The sequence below is a fragment of the Mandrillus leucophaeus genome, unplaced genomic scaffold (assembly GCF_000951045.1).
Source record: "Mandrillus leucophaeus isolate KB7577 unplaced genomic scaffold, Mleu.le_1.0 Scaffold170, whole genome shotgun sequence".
NCBI lineage: Eukaryota > Metazoa > Chordata > Mammalia > Primates > Cercopithecidae > Mandrillus > Mandrillus leucophaeus.
The window spans coordinates 155,849-162,396 of NW_012101699.1; the positions used below are offsets into that span (position 1 = coordinate 155,849).

The window sequence follows — 6,548 nt, forward strand, 5'->3', positions numbered from 1 at the left end:
TGGGGAGCGGCCCGGGCCGACCCGGTCCCAGCTGCGCCTTAGTCCTTCCCGAGCCGGGAGGGTGGAACTCCGCTTTGCTTTCGGAATCCCGGGCCTCCAGCTGTTGGAGGGAGGGAGGGCTCCGCGGACTGGGGAGGATGTTGTGAAACTCGGCCCAGGGCGTCCGTGGGTGCGGGGCAGGGAGGGGGTGGGAGTGCCCGGAGGGTTTGCGGAGCGAGACGGGGGAGGTGGCCTTTCCCCCAGCCTCACTCCAGCATCCTTTCCCCAAGTTAATAGAGGTGGATTCTCCTCGGCAGAAAGGAAATGTTGACTCAGTGTTGAAAAATATGTATAATAAATTGGCAAGAAAACTTTTCTTCCTACCTGTTTGCTAACGTGTGTGGAGTAGAGAGCCCCGGGACGTGCAGTGCCCGCGTCTGGTAAACTCTAGTAGAGGGGCTGTGGCTGGCCGGCTCTGTCTCCCGCAAGGCTGAAGCTTCACTTTGGTTAACCCTTGCTGCTGTAGCGGGTCTACTGTTTTGTTTTAGAACATCACTGGCTGAGAAGTTGTCCAACTTTATTTTCCGTCTTTTACAATATTTTTTCAGGCCATGTAGCCTTTGCTCTTACATGCTCACATCATCCAGGGTCTGCCTTCCATCAGGAATCACTGGGTCCTGGTCCTTCCCAATTCCGGGGACCATTGGGCTCACCCATATCCCTGCTTCTGTGTCTTATTCTCACTGTTAAAAGCACTGCAGTGTGTCTGACCTCAGTGGCCTGTGTAACAAGGGAAACTCATTACTGTTTGGGGCATTAGGGAAATTGTCACTATCCTCAGTATCCAGGCACTGGTACCTTGTGATGAACCAAATCAACCCGTCACCTTGTAGATGAGAGAACTAAGGTACGAGTGGGTCAAGTGACTTGTCCAAAGTTGCCTTGCTTGCTGGCTGGATCGCCTGAATCCCAGGCCTCATGCCTTTTGTGGCACTTGTATTTAGCTCTTCTTTTCCAGGATGAATAACCTGTATCCTTTCCCTCCTAGGTCTTATTCTCTAAACCTTTGAATTATTTAGTGTATCTTCTCTGACCACCTTTCTTTTTTTTTTCCGTCCTGAAATTATGGGCCTGGTACATGATACAGGAGTCCAGCCAAGGTCTAAGAATGAACATGAAAGTAGTTCAGTTAGATTTCCATTATCTGTGACATGTCTATATTTTCTGGAATTTTTACGTAGTGCTTTTTAACATTAAGCAAAGCAGAGATAGAAGGGAAAATCTGTTACCATTTCTTCCACTTCTATACTTAATTTTAAAGCTAAATATAACTTCTCTCTTATTGCTCATGATTGGAAGTTGACTGTCTGGTGTTCACTTGCTGTTTAAGAAACGTTTTTTGCCAGATAAAGGAAATAGGCTGGAGAATACCATGGCATCAGAGTGTTAGAAAGGCTCTCACAGCTCCTAGGCAGTCCTTCAAATGATTCAGAAACTGAGTGAGCCCCGTAGGGGTGGGTAGCACCCACCCAGAGCCACCTGGGTTTTGGCCGAAGGGTTTGGTGCTGAAAAGACACACTTCTCATCTCCCACCCTGGTGTCTTTGTACTTGGTGGTGTGGATTGGCTGTGTCACTTCCCTAAAGGAGTTGTGAAAACTCTAGAAAATGGAAGTCAGTTTTGAGTCTGTGCCTTGCATGCCAGTCTCATAATGATATCGTTAGGAACTCAGGTCAGGATCAAGGACAGTTGTTCTACTTAAAAAGGAAGGTGTAGCAGATTGTATTTTCCCTAAAGGGCCTCACCCGTAAGTATCCCCTTCCACATGTAGTTACCGTTTGACATTGTCCACTTCCCACCCAGTGGTGGGGTTTGTGATTCTCTCCCCGTGAATGTGGATAGGAACTTGTGGTTCCCTTGACCAGTGAGTAAGACAGACCTGATCTGAGGCTGAATCAGGAGCAGGATACACCTTCACCTGGCTTGCTCGCTTTCTTGGAACACTCACCTTTGGAATGCAGCCACCACTTCCAGTACATTTCCAGGCCACATAGAGGGGTTCTAGCGAGCACCCCTGCCAGTAATGTCTCAGCTGCTGCCAACATCATCCTACAGACATGTGAGAGACCTGAGAGCCTCCAGGGGAGTCTAGCCTTCAACTTTTGCGTCTTTCAGCAAGGCCTCAGGCCTCCCCTCTGTGCTGCACTGTCCACATTTCTGACCAATAAAAACTGTGAGAAAGAGTAAGTGATAACTGTTGTTTTAAGCCGCTGAATATCGAGGTAATTTGTTATGCAGGAGTAGATATCTAATAAGGAAGGGGGCATGAGTGGAGACAGGGCCTCAGTGTTTGGACTTTGAACTGAGCACGGAGGACAGGGAGGACTCTTGCCCTGCTTGTCAAGATTATCTAGATTCTGTTTTTCTCATCGCTTCAGGTACTGCTGGCTGCATAATGAATCACCCCAGAACTTAGTGGCTTACAGCAACAGAATCATTTCATTAACGTCTCAGCTACGTGGTTCTTGCTTGTGGTCTTTCACACGGTTGCAGTCAGGTATGGCTGGGGCTGGGATAATCTGGAGGGCCGTCTCCTGTGTCCAGCAGTTGATGCTGGCTGTCAGCTGGGACCTTAGCTGGGGCTGTCAGTTGGAATACCTAGAGGGGTCCTGTCCGTGTAGCGGGGTCCTGTCCGTGTAGCAGGGTCCTAGGATTAAGCATCTTAAGAGGACCAGGTGGAAACTACTGCCTTTTATGAGTTAGTCTCCAAGTCACATAGCATCTCTTCTTCCCAGAACCAAAGGGAGGGAGCACAGACCCTCCGCTCTGGAGCCGGGACTGTCTTTGTCACTTGTAAGAAGAGCGTATGGAATGGGATATGTGCGGTCATCTTTGGAAAATGTAACGCTTCACGCTCTTGCTGCTGCTTTGACCATCTTTCTCCCTGGTTTCGCTAATAGTGTGAGCAGTCTTCCATCTAGCCACTTGAACCTCACGCATGTGCCAAGCACTGTGACGGGCACAGAAGTCAGAGTCTTCTTTCCTAAGGAGGAAGGTGGGAGTCAGGTGCGTGTGGCCACAGATTCTGTTATGGTGTGGAGAGAGTGCTATGGGAGTGTAGCCACAGGGAGGCCTGGCTCTGTCTGCGATGTTGCAGAAGGAGTCACCTGAAGTGGCCTGAAAGGATGTGTGGGCGGCTGGCAGGGGGTGCCATGGGCCAGATTTCAGGGTGAGGGGCCAGCTGGAGCAAAGACCCAGCAGTGTCCAGGTTTGCTTATTGGGGAAAACGCATCCTGCTGAGGCCAGAGTGCAGGGTCCCTGGGGTGGGTGGTGGGAGGTCAGGTTGGAAAGGGATGTTTGAGCCAGTCTGTAAGAAGGGCTTTGTATGTCATCATAATGAGTTTGAGTTTTATTTGGTGGGCTGTGCAGCCTCTGATGGCTTTAAGGCAAGTTAATGTGACCAGACGTGCTTGTCAGGAGGGATGCACCGTTGCTGTTGGGAGGGTTTGTGAGAGGGAAGCAGGATGAGTGACAGGTAGACCAGCTAGGAAACTACATCAAGAGTCCAGACTTAACACAGTCCTTCCTATGAAGGAGTGAGTTCAGGTTAACGGGCTGGAGGGCTTGACACGGGCTGCTAGCAGTCAGTGAGTAACTTTGTACTTCCATTCTCACAGTTTTGAAGTTTTTGGGCCTAGACGTATTTCAGAATTCAGAATTTTTGGGGTTTTGAAAAGGTGATCTGGTGAATTTACTCTGTAGTGGAAGATCAGAAGCAGCACAGCATAAGCCACCATGTTTATTTCTGTAGCAAAATGTATGAATAACCACAGCAGGAGAGATAAAAGACTATAAATAGCCCCATATTAGATCAGATCAGATTTTAGCAAATGAGCTTGGATGAGGCTTTACTGCCAATTGAGTTTAGAAAACTTCTGTTTTTTAGTGCTTCTTGGATTTGGCAGTTGCAGTTGAGGAACTGTGGATGTGTTTAGATCCCAGGCACGTCTGCTGAATGTTGAGGGCCCTAGCACAGCGGCTTGGTGGTGCTGGTGGAGCCAATCCCTGTCTTCATGTAGCTTGCAGCTGAGGGGACTTGAGAGAAATCGAGCAGGTGGTTGCGCTCATTGCTGTTGGTGAAGGGTAGGTGGACCTTATGTGGTCCCAGGCGTCAAGGAAGGCATCTTGGCAGAGACACGACAGAGTGTGCCAGGTGAAGAAGATAGGGAAGAGCAGAGCTGGCTCAAGGGCACATGCACAGACCCCAAGGGTAGGGTTGGCCATTGGGGTGCCCGATGGGAGTGTGGTAGAGTGGAACAAAGAGAATGGGGAGAAAGGAGTGAAGTAACTGGCCAGTATTTACGTGGTCATGCCGGGCACTGTTCTAAACACCTAACATGGCTTATCTCATCTGATCTTCACAGCAACCCAGTTTGAGTCTCAGAAATGTGACAAAACGTAGGGTGACGCCTCTGGGCTGTCTGGCTTCCTTTGTTACTGCTGCACTCTCCTGATGGTGGCCTGAGCAGACCTGAGCAGTGCTTCCTGGAGGAGCAGGTCACCGCTGCTGGCCAGGGTCTGGGCTTGACTGTCCTTTTGGGCACAGCCAGCTGTGAGAGAGTGTGTGACTCCTGGTTCATGTGTGTGCACACAGCACTAACTTCCAGGCAGAGCTGAGGATCGTATCCCAGGAATTACATGGGTAAACAGTAGGAAAATAGCACTGGGGTCCAGGATGAGCCTATGTGAAGAAGCAGGTGGGCTGGAAATAGGGGTGTCATGTACTCTTACAGCAAGAGGAGCAAGTTTGAAGCACAGGGTTGTGGGGTGGAGAACAGCGGTCCAAGCACTAAAGTGGAGGCCAGGGCTGGGCTGGGGCAGCTTTTCCTGTGGGCTCTCCAGCCACTGCAGATGTGTGCAGATTTGCTAAGTAAAAACCCAGTCAGAAGATTGCTTTGACCTGCATGACTTAGAAGGGTGGGGCAGGAGGTCCTAAGTGTCAGGTAGTGGGTGTGGGCCACAAATTCTAATGTTTGGAGAAGAGTAAAAAGTCATCTAAAGGGTGCAGAAGTCGTCTGGAGGGTCCCATGAGGCTTTGCCATAAGGGCTTGCAGGTCGTTGGTAAGTCAGGGACGGGCTATCCCTCTAGCCCCCTTTTTTATTTCTTCTTCTGGGATGGAGTCTTGCTCTGTCATCCAGGCTAAAAGGCAGTGGCGCCATCTCAGCCCACTGCAACCTCCGCCTCCCAGGTTCAAGGGATTCTCCTGTCTCAGCCTTCCAAGTAGCTGGGATTACAGGCGCACACCACCACACCCAGCTAATTTTTGTATTTTTATTTTAGTAGAGATGGGGTTTTGCCATGTTGGCCAGGCTCCTGACCTCAGGTGATCTGCCTGCTTCGGCCTCCCAAAGCTCTGGGATTACAGGCTTGAGCCACTGAGCCCAGTGTGGCCCCGCCCTTCTAAGCCATGCAGAGCAGCACTTCGGTGAATAGAGTTCAGTCCCTCTTCTCCATCCCCATCCTGTTATATAAAGTCTTTTTCTTGCACTGTCATTTAGGAGGCGAGAAGTTGGGAGACAGGGAATCCTGGCCATCAGATTGGAGGGGAAGTTCTAACATGGACAACATCCTGAGGGGAGAGCAAAGAAGAAACTGAAACTCTGCTGGGCACCGTGGCTCACACCTGTAATCCCCGCACTTTGGGAGGCTGAGGAGGGTGGATCACTTGAGGTCAGAGTTTGACACCAGCCTGGCCAACATGGTGAAACCCCGTCTCTCTTAAAAATACAAAAAGTAGCTGGGCATGGTGGCAGGCGCCTGTAATCCCAGCTACTCGGGAGGCTGAGGCAAGAAAGTCACTTGAGCTTGGGAGGCAGAGGTTGCAATGACCTGAGATGATCATGCCACTGTACTCCAGCCTGGGCAACAGACAGATTGAGACTCTGTCTCAAAAAAAAAAAAAAAAAAGGAGGTAAACTGAAACTCTTCTGTGCATCACTCTTTTCTTCCACATAAAGTTTCTTAAAAATCAAATATTGGGATATGGCCCACAGCTCTGAGTAGCTTCATCCATGTGTGTGGCCCCAGCTGGGCACAGCGGTGAGGCCAACTGAAACAGTGTTTGCCTGAATTCCTCCGCCACTTGATGACATGTATCTAATTGATCTGTAGTGTGTGAGCCCTAACATAATAGGAATTTAATTGCACAGGTACGTGGAAATGGACTTGAGGTTTCTGAGAAGACATGTCCTGGAGCGGTGGGGGTGGTTGGTTTCTAGGAAGAAGACAAGTGGTGGTGAATGCTGGCAGGGGCTGGGGAAATCTCCCCAGGAGGGAGACAGAATCCAGGTCTTTTTAGACGCCCTTCAGGATCAGCCCTTTTAAGCCAGATCTGCTGGTTTGAGAGCCCAGAGCCTCAGAGATTAGATCTGAGGCCCAAGGTTTCGACCAGGATTAGAGAGGAGGCTGTGAGGCAGAGGGTGACTGGCAGAGCTGTCGGTGTAAGAGGGTGACTGGCAGAGCTGTCGGTGTAAGAGGGTGACTGGCAGAGCTGTCGGTGTAAGAGGGTG

At 50.1% G+C, this 6,548-nt stretch overlaps 1 protein-coding gene across 9 annotated transcripts in view; it reads left to right on the plus strand.

Annotated features, from left to right (window-relative positions):
• Window positions 1-6,548, plus strand: part of MGAT1 (mannosyl (alpha-1,3-)-glycoprotein beta-1,2-N-acetylglucosaminyltransferase) — a 25,501-nt gene that overhangs the window by 12,944 nt on the left and 6,009 nt on the right. The gene's annotated exons all lie outside the window — the stretch shown is intronic.